General features: G+C 48.2%; 1 long non-coding RNA gene across 1 annotated transcript; it reads left to right on the forward strand.

The window, feature by feature from the left end:
• The first annotated feature begins 2,720 nt into the window (after positions 1-2,720).
• Positions 2,721-9,613, forward strand: LOC140613008 (uncharacterized). The gene is made up of 3 exons (XR_012014133.1): positions 2,721-2,794; positions 8,620-8,690; positions 9,383-9,613. It is a non-coding gene; the product is annotated as an uncharacterized lncRNA (long non-coding RNA).
• Positions 9,614-9,954: the final 341 nt, after the last annotated feature.

The raw sequence follows: 9,954 nt of genomic DNA on the forward strand, positions 1-9,954 counted from the left end.
TGTGTGTCTCTCTCATGAATAAATAAATATAATCTTAAAAAAAAAAAAGATTATAAAGAGGTTTTGGCGAGAAGGTGGGGGCAGGGAGGCCAGGTGGCTTTGGCGGGGAGATGCTGGCCAGGGTGGGCCATGTCGACGTCCCCAGTCTCGCCAGCCCAACATTCCGACCTTTTTGTTTTGTTATAATGCGGCGACGATTCCCTCTGGCTGCTTCCCGCTGCTATAGGGGCGTCGTGGGGTTCGTGGGGTTCATCGAGGTGGGCAGGCGAGTGTAGGGGTGTAAGAGGAGTTGGCTGACCACCCCCCGGGCGGTTTCTGGGGGCTTTCCCTGCAAAAATCGGGTGACGCGAGGGGCAAAGGAGATCAGGATGATTAGGGTACGCAGGGGGCCGGCGGGGGAGACGCCAAGTCTCCGTGGGGGAAGAGGTCCCAAGCAGCGGCGCCCGCCGTGGGGACAGGACGCACCGGACAGGCTCCCACGGGCACCTGTGTACCCGGCGCCGAGCGGAGAGGACCCCGGAAACACGCACACGCGGGTGAGTCGTGGCTGGCTGCGCACCCCAGGAGCAAGCCACCGCGCAGGGGAGGCTCCAGGTGGTGCAGCAGGAGGGGAGATGCTTGTGTTCATGCAGCGACGATCGGGGGGCTGCACCATTAGAGGGCAGGAGGCACGTGAAGCTTGGGGCACTGGTGAGGGAAATGGGTCCCCCAATAGGTCCAGAGTGAAGGGTATGATTCGTTAGGGATTTTGGTTAGTTGTTGGAGTGCCCTTAGGTTGATTCCCCTATACTGAGGTGGGGTGGAGAGTTTAGCCAGATTCTGCAATATTATTTTAGACTGATTTTTTTAAAGCCTGGTCCTGTACCCTGCCCCTGTCCCAGAGCCCTATTTGGGCCAGGTAGGACCAACGTACTCCTCCGGATTTGGGGTAAGCAGTACTGGGAAGCGACTGGTTTGGGTTAATTCAGAAATCCAAAAAGTCCTGCCCAGGACTTGAGTAGTGGTACAGGTCTGGGGGTTTCCTGCGTAGCATTGGGAAGGCATGAAGGTGAAGGACTGAAAACATCGATTGCGACCTGAGCCCCGCATGCATGGGTCACGGGAGTTAGTCATGGGTCCCTGAGGGAGTGTTAAAATGAGAAGGGACACGGGCCAGACGAAGTTTGGTGGGCCCGGGTTTTGAATAGTCCAATCATTTTGTAAGGGGGCCTCTTTAGTTTGGATATATGTACCCACAGGGGAGTGACCCAGGAGTTTTGCGGCCGTAGAAGTGGTTAGGGTAACAGTATAGGGGCCTGTCCACTTATACTGTAGAGTCTTAGCGTGTAATTCTTTTAGTAAAACACTATCTCCGGGGGACAGATCTCACAACACGTCAGGAGTCGGTACCCCTGGAGCAGGAATGACGGAATCCGTGTGGGCCCGGAGAAGGGTTCTCAGGGGAGTCAGGTAAGGTAGATAGGAGAGGACAGGGTGTGGCGATGACCGCACGTTATGAGTAAGAAGAAAGGGTCACCCATACAGTAATTTGAAAGGACTAAGTCCCGAGGTTCCCCTTGGGGTTGCCCTAAGCCTGGTTAGGGCAAAGGGGAGGAGGGAAGGCCACGACAAGTGTGTCTCAAGGGTTAATTTGGTAAGCTGTCCCTTGAGAAGGCCGCTGGCTCCCTCTACCTTACCCGAGGACTGGGGAATGGTAGGGTACATGCAGTTTCTGGGTGATGCTGAGACTTTCGGAGACCTGAGTGATGCTGGATGTGAAAGCCGGCCCGGTATTTGACTGTAAGGTTCGAGGGAGGCCGAATCTGCGAAGGATGTGTTCAGTAAGTACTTCAGCAACAACGTCAGCAGTCTCTCGGTGGTGGGGAAAGCTTCGATCCAACCTGTAAAGGTATCCACTAAAGTTAGGATATATCGGAAGGCTTTTTGATAGGGCATATGGGTGAAGTCAAGTTGCCAGTCCTCGCCCGGTTGGTGTCCCCTCAGTTGGTGGTTGGGCCCCGGTTGAGGGATCCCTCTTTGTGAGTTAACGGAGGAGCATGTTTTACAGGCATGGTGGACAGTCTCGATAGCCCTACAAAGGTGAGGGTGATAAAAAAGGGGTGACAGAAAGTGATAGAAAGCCTTAGGTCCTATGTGTAGAGACTGATGAATTTCAGTAAGCAGGGTGCGGAGGACTTTGGGAGGGCGATTTTCTCTCGGAGAAAGATCCATCCCTTATCGGCAGGTTTGCCCCCCATTTGTTTGAGGGTGTTGAGCTCCTCATCCGAGTGAGAAGGGGGTATGGGGTATGTTCAGAAACAGAAGAGGGGCTGGGGAAGCCTTTTTAGCCATTTGTTTGGCCACAGTGTCAGCTTTGTTGTTCCCTCGAGAAACGAGTTCCAGGGATTTTTGATGGCCTCGGCAACGTATAATGGCCACTTTGGTAGGGAGGTTGAGGGGCTTCAACAATTTGGAGATAAGGGGGCCATTAACTATGGGCGTGCCCTTGGTGGTCAGGAACCCCCGTTCTTGCCAAAGTACGGAATGTGTGTGTGTAACCAGGTAGACGTATTTAGAATCTGTATAGATGTTAACCCGTAAATTCTTGGAGAGATGGAGTGCCCTGGTGAGGGCAACTAACTCAGCCTTCTGGGAGGTAGTTCCCGGAGGAAGGGGAGCCGCCTCAACAATGGTCTCCAGAGTGACCACCGCGTATCCAGCATGGCCATCTGGAGCCATGACGGAACTCCCATCTACAAACAGTACCCGGTCGGGATCAGGAAGAGGCTGGTCAGAGAGACCTGGATGAGAAGGGGTAAGATCGTCCAGGAGTTGTGGGCAAGAGTGGGTTGGTTCAGAAACAAGAGGTGTGGGTAGAAGAGTAGCAGAGTTGAGTCGCAGAGAAGTAAATAAAGACACTTGAGGATTTTCAATAAACAGTAGATGATCGAGTTGGAGGCATGAAGGGGTCAAATGGGCCAGGGATCTGTGGCCAACCAGGTCTATTGATCCGTGTGGGGAAAAAACAGTGAGGGGCTGCCCCAAGGTGAGTTTTAGAGCCTCCTTAGTGAGGGAGGCAGCTGGCGCCAGGGCTCTGAGACAGGGTTGCCAGCCTTTAGCTGTGGGGTCTAGCTGTTTGGACAGAAAGGCTACTGCCCAGTACGTTGGCCCAGCCAGTTGGGCAAGGAGGCCAGTAGCAGACCCAGATCGTTTGTCAGTAAAAAGATGAAACGGTCTAGAAGGGTCTGGGAGGGTTAAAGTGAGTCCTGATATTAGTCGGTCCCTGAATTTGGAAAACAGATTTTGGACTGCAGTGGGGTCGGTCAGGGGGCTGTGGGGGGTTTCCTTGGCTGCTTGATATAGGGGTCGAACCAGAAGGGTGAAGTTAGGTATCCAATGTCGGAAAAAAACCACCAATCCCAGGAAGGAAAGGATTTCGGCGGTGCTTTGAGGGGTTTGGAGGTCCTGGAGCAGCTGGATGCGGTCCTTTGTCAAGGACTTGGAGGTGGGAGTTAACCAAGGAGGTGACAGTTGGGGTGCAGAGTTGAGCCTTAGCTGGCATGACCCTGTATCCCTTGGACTCCAAAAAATTCAGTAGAGTGGTGGTATCATCCTCTGAAGAAGAGAGGGAAGGGCTGCAGAGAAGGAGGTTGTCTACCTACTGAAGGAGGGTACTAGTTTTCAGAGAACATTGTTGGAAGTCCTCGGCCAGGGCCTGCCCAAAGAGGCGGGGGCTATCTCGAAAGCCCTGAGGGCGGACCGTCCATGTAAGCTGCCCTGAGATGTGTGTGTCTGGGTCCTCCCAGGTAAAGGCGAAGAGAAAGTAGGAATCGGGGTGTAAAGGGACAGTGAAGAAGGTGTCCTTGAGGTCTAGGACGGAAAAATGAGTGGTGTTGGGTGGGACGCTGGAAAGAAGAGCACACGGGTTGGGCACTACTGGGTGAAGGGGTATAACGGCCTCATTGATGAGTCTTAGGTCCTGAAGGAGCTGATAGGCCCCAGTGGGCTTCCTTACCGGGAGGATAGGGGTATCACAAGGTGAGCTGATAGGTATGAGGAGCCCCTGCTGTTTGAGGCAGTCTATGATGGGCTTTAGTCCCTGTCTGGGTGTCAGGGAAATGGGGAACTGAGGACGGGCTGGATAGGTGTATTGGTCTTTGATTTTTATAGGTTGATGGTGTGAGGCCACAACCGGCTTGGAGGTATCCCAGACCTGGGGATGACAAACAGAAGGCGGGAAGAGGGTGCGGGGGCTTCCGACGCCAGAAGGGAAAGGACAAGGTGGCTAGAGTGGTGGGAGAGGGGGAGAGCCGTATGGTGGCCCTTAGTTTATAGGGAATGCCCCTTCCCAGAAGGGGCACCGGGCAAGAGGGCGTGATAAGGAAAGAGAGCAAAAGGGAACCCATCCAAGCTACAAGTGAGGGGCGGGGTTGACCTAGGCCCGGAGGAGGTGCCATCAGTTCCCATCACCATGGGGGGAGGGGGGCTGACTAGGTCCCGAGTAGGAAGCCAGGACAGAATGGTCCCCCCGAGTCCAGCCAGAAGGATACGGGCTTACCCGCTGCCTGGAGCGGACCCCTGGGCTCGGGCGAGTGGGGTGTCGGCGTCTGGGCCGTCAGTCTCCTGCACACCCAGTAGCTGGAAAGCCTCCGCGGGGAGGCGCCGAGGATGCCCCGGGGGGGACAGTCGGACTTCCAGGGGCCCATCATCTTACACGAGGCGCGGCCGGGGACTAGGACAGTGAGGCCCAGGGTCCCTCGGTGCCGCCCTTGAAACGGGCTCCGGGAGCCCGACTTGCTCCCCTGTTCGGGTCCTGAGACGCGGCGCGTGCGGCTTGGGCCCCGTCGGGCCTCCTCTGGGGCCTCGCGGCCTCCTCCCGGTTACAACTTTAAAGGCCATTTTCACCAGGTCTGAGATGCGAGTGCGAGGACCCTCCTCTGCATTTTTAAGTTTTTTTTTCCCGGATGTGGCGCCGACTGGGAAATAAAATGGGCCGCCGGAGTCACCCCCGGGGGAGCCGCGTCCAAGCGGTCCAGGAGCCAAGGCTTCCGTGAGTCTACGGAGGGCAGGCGGGGTTCTCCTCGGGTTCGCAGCCAGGTCTCGGTTTGTCATGGGCAGACCCGCCCTACAGCGCCCGGGGCACCCCTGTGCCCCCACCGCCCCCAGCTCTCTCTGCACCGCTGCCCAAGGGCTTCTGTCCCTTCACCCACCCCGTGTCCGCCGGGCCCATCTCTCCGGCAGGACCCCGGCAGGCCAAGGACGGGGGCGAGCGTGGCCCCGGATGTTCTGTCCCTCCCCGCCCCGGAATCTGCATGTGGCAGTCCTTTTTAATTGGGGGGTTTTCCATTGAAAACCTTGCACTTCCTGCCCGGGGCCCGGGGCCCACTCCTGCCTGGCAGCAGCGGGCTGGGGAACAGCTGCTCCTCCCAGTCCCCGCCTGCCTGCCTCCCCCCGTGTGCCCCCTGCCTGCCTCCGGGACACCGTGTTGGACTCTCCGGTCTGCATCTCCTGCCCAGACAGGACGCTATCTTTCTACCAAGTGGAGATAACTAGCCAGACAGAGCTTATAAAATTCCTAACTGATTTTAGACCTGTCAACAGAGCGGCTGTTTCTCAAAGATGGGGGGCAAGATGTGCAGTGTATTGTAGACCTCACCCACATTTTCTTCTTTCCGTCTCCACTGATTCCTTCTATCGATTTTCTTTGTGCTCACTGGGTTGTGCACCTGAACAAGTAGTGGCAGATTGCACTTGTTCCGCATCTGCATGTCTCAGAGTTGGAATTAACAATCATGTAGGTAGAATAATAGTGATGGCAATAAAAAGGGTGTAAAAAAAACCTTCCTTACTCTGGAGAATTTTTTGTAATAAATCTCTTCTTTAGCTAGAAAGAACATTTCCCTCCCCAAGTTATTTCTGATAAATGTCATACATGAACCCACTTTTTATAGAATTCATTTCTAAAAATCTGTCTTAGGTCAAGAATTAACATTAGCTTTTTTTTTTTTTTTTTTTTCTTTAATGATCCTTTGTCTCTGGAGATCATAAATTCTCCAGAACTTAGTACTAACTTTTGGAGGAAGTTAGCAGTATTTTAAAATCCCTCATAGATAATTTGATAGATCACCATGCCATAGATCTGACCATAAATTCAATAACAAAATAAAATCCTATTTAACCTTTAGGGCCTGCAATCCATTTTTTTACTTTTAAGGAAAAAATCTGGCCCAACCCAGAAATATGAGTCACATGAGACACCTTCCTTTCCTGAAGATGCCAAATTATATACCGCACAATCTCTAGCACAAATAGCCATTCCTGACTTACTTTCCCCTTGTTTCTTAAATGAACTTTTTTCCCATTCTAGGATGATCTTATATTACCTCTTTGCAGATGCTCAGGTGTGCCCAAATCTTGCATTCTCACCCCTGTCCCAATCTATCCAAGTCCTCACCCAGGCCTCATGAAACCATCTCTCCTTATTCTATTACTTTCTTAAATCAATCATTTGGTATATGTCATAGGCCAGACTGAAACAGTATTCCTCTTGTTAAATAACAGTTTTTAATCCCTTCAACAATGTGCTCACAAAAGAAACTGACTGGATCCCATGCTTTTTTTTTTTTTTTTTTTTTTAATCCACTAAACTGCTTTCCATAAGAAAGACTATAAATACCCATTGACAGCCTGCTTCTGGGACCTAATAGCTTAAATCAAAGATCCTACACCATCAAATTTTCTCTCCATAAAGAATCTTTCTCATCAGCACACAAATATATTTCTATTCCTAGTATGCTTTTTTTTTAAATCCTCTCTTGACCTTATTTCTCTCTCTAGCTACAACCCATTTCTGTGCTCCCCTTTGTAGCTGAACTGATGATCTCACCCAGTATCCTTGAATTTAAATATTCAGTCCATATAATATCTACTAGTTGTATCAAAGTTAGCATGTTCAAAATTAATGCTTATTTCTAACCCAATCCAAAACACTACTACTGTCATCTGCTGCAACACATTTAACAGTAAACTTTACCCTTCCAATTGTTAAATCAGATTCCTTGGAATTATTTTAGACTCTTCTCTTTCTCTTGTACCTAATATCCAATCCAGTGGCAAATTCTATTGCCTGTAACTTCAAAATTCATCTGGAATCCAAACGTCTCTCATCTTCCACACTACTAATATGATTACTCAGTCTTCTCCTGCTTGGATTATTGAAACAGCCTTCTCTGTATTTTTAAATATTTATTTATTTAAGTTATCTCTACACCAGATATGGGGTTTGAACTCACAACCCTGAGATCAATAGTCACATGCTCTTCCAACTGAGCCAGCTAGGTTCCCCTGTGGTACTCTACTATCTGCTCTGACAACTCCCACCCTTGCCTAGCTTTGTTAGCTACACAGCAGTGGCCAGAATGCTGCTATCCCATCATGTTACTGCTCTGCCTCAGAGTCATCTAATGAATGACTTCCCATCTCAAGTAAATAAAGTAAAAGCCATAGAGTGCCTGGGTGGCTCAGTCAGTTGAGCATCTGACTTCTGGTTTCAGCTCAAGTGGTGCTCTCCTGGGTCTTGGGATCTGCCTGCATGGGCTCCATCCTCAGTGGGGAATCAGCTTGAAGACCCTTTCCTTCCGCCCCATCCCCCACTCAATTTGTGGGTTCTCTCTCTCTCTCTCTCTCTCTCATTCTGAAGTAAATAAGTAAATCTTTTTTTAAAAATAAGGAAAAAGCCAAAGATTTGCCAGGGCCTACAAGTCCTACACGATCTTAAACCAACGCTCTTTATCAATTTATACTTTCTCCCTTACTCATTCATATCTTTCCAGCCACATTCACCAACTTGCTTTTCAAACATACCAACCATTTTTATGCTTCAGGTTTTTTGTACATTCTTTCTTCCTCTATCCACGTAGCTTTAGATATTTGCTCTTTAGTTGCTCAGGGTTACCTTTTCACTGAGACTTACATAAATAGTCTCTTTAAAATGGCAATCTCTATCCATGTTAGCACTCCTTATTATCCTCCATTATTTAACTTTTCCTCACCTCACTTATTCATATCTGATATAGTATATATTTTACTTATTTAATTTGTCTTCCCAACTAGACTATATACTCCATCAGAGCAGAAGTTTTCTTTTTTTGTGCTATTGGCTGATTTATACCTAACATCCAGAACAGTGACTGGCACATAATAGTTATTTAGTAAATATATTATGCCTGTAAGAATAGTTGAGTGAATGAATGAGTAACCAAAAGATTAACATTATCTATTGGAAAACTACATTATAGTTGAAATACAATGTTAATACATTTCTCCTGATCATTTTGGAGGGAAATTCCCGTGTTATCTTTGGATAATACAAACCATGTTTTTGGACTTAGGTACCACATATACACTGTTAACTTTTATGATGTTTTCTTAACCCCTCCCTGTTGCTTTGAGCTTTATATTTACCTCTCTAGTAGAAAAGCATAATAATATTCCCCAGGTACTACAGAGTATGCCCAAATTTCATTACACCCCCTCAAACCTACTCATTGTGTTATGCTAAATACCTCAGTAAATGACAATACCTCTAGCCCAAGCCAGATATGTGGCAGTTTTCCTAAAATCCTCCTTCATCTTGTATAGGCACATCTCAGCACTCCAATAAGAGATGCAGGGATATTTGCACCTTTTCCTTATCTTTCCAAGAAACCATGGTAAGAAAACTTCTGAGAAAGAAATTTGTGTTTTGCATTGTGTTCTGTTTTCCTCTGCTCATTGATACCAAGCAGGTAAGTAGACCCTTATTTTCTTGCCACAGGAATTTTCCAACCTTCAAAGTAGAAGGTGAGGGCATCTCCAGGACAAAAGAAGTGAAAGAATATGGGGAAAAGAAAGAGAGAAAACTAAGACATTAAAAACATGTTATTAGTTGCATTTGGTACATGGTGCTCCCAGGGAGGCTTTGTCCTAGGCATAGTAGCGTTTAGATCCCCCCAAAATCCACACTCTTCAGTTAGGACCTAGGAGCTAAAAAGTCCCCACACTGAAAGGAAGGCTGTATGCAGACTATGACAATGTCACTCCATGACTCCAAGAGGATAAATGATCAGTGACCTCCCTTCTTGCTGCACATCTTAAATGTTACCAAACACATGGAACTCTGAATTCTGGTAATGACTGAGACTGAATGTCCCACCAGCAGAACAGAGGCCCTATCAGCTTTAATTCATACAAAGAAAATAAGTACCTATGGTATTTCAACATTTGTAGACTGAAATTTATGTTATTTGATCAATTTGTATGTTCACTCACACTTGCTCACTCTATCACTCTATTGCTCTCTCTCTCTCTCTCTCCTCTTTTTTTTTTTTTAATAATTATTTATTTATTTATTTATTTGTGATAGTCACAGAGAGAGAGAGAGAATGAGGCAGAGACACAGGCAGAGGGAGAAGCAGGCTCCATGCACCGGGAGCCCGACGTGGGATTCGATCCCGGGTCTCCAGGATCGCGCCCTGGGCCAAAGGCAGGCGCCAAACTGCTGCGGCACCCAGGGATCCCCTCTCTCTCTCTCCTCTTAAGGGATTTTCTGAACAACCAAAGAATTAAAAAAAATAAAATGTAAAGATCCAAGGACTGCAGCTTTTACCCTTGGGAAAATATAGTCTCACTTCTCCTTTTACCAAATAACATTCAAAAAGTAGAGTTGTTCACTGATGCAAAACAGAATCTGCACAAAAAAGTATCAACTTATTTAGGGTCACAATATGCTCAAGAACCTACAATGTCAGAAAAGCATGAAGTAGAAAGACAAGGAGCTGGCATTGCATAGATGATTGGTAAGGGGAGGAAATGATGAGTCTGAGCAAATGAGCCTCGATTTAAGTATATTAATGCCTGCATTTTGACTAAGAGTCATTTTAATATAGCCTAAATCAAAATTATAGCTACTTTTATTACTCAAAATTATGAGAAGCA

The sequence above is a fragment of the Canis lupus genome, chromosome 21, assembly GCF_048164855.1.
Source record: "Canis lupus baileyi chromosome 21, mCanLup2.hap1, whole genome shotgun sequence".
NCBI lineage: Eukaryota > Metazoa > Chordata > Mammalia > Carnivora > Canidae > Canis > Canis lupus.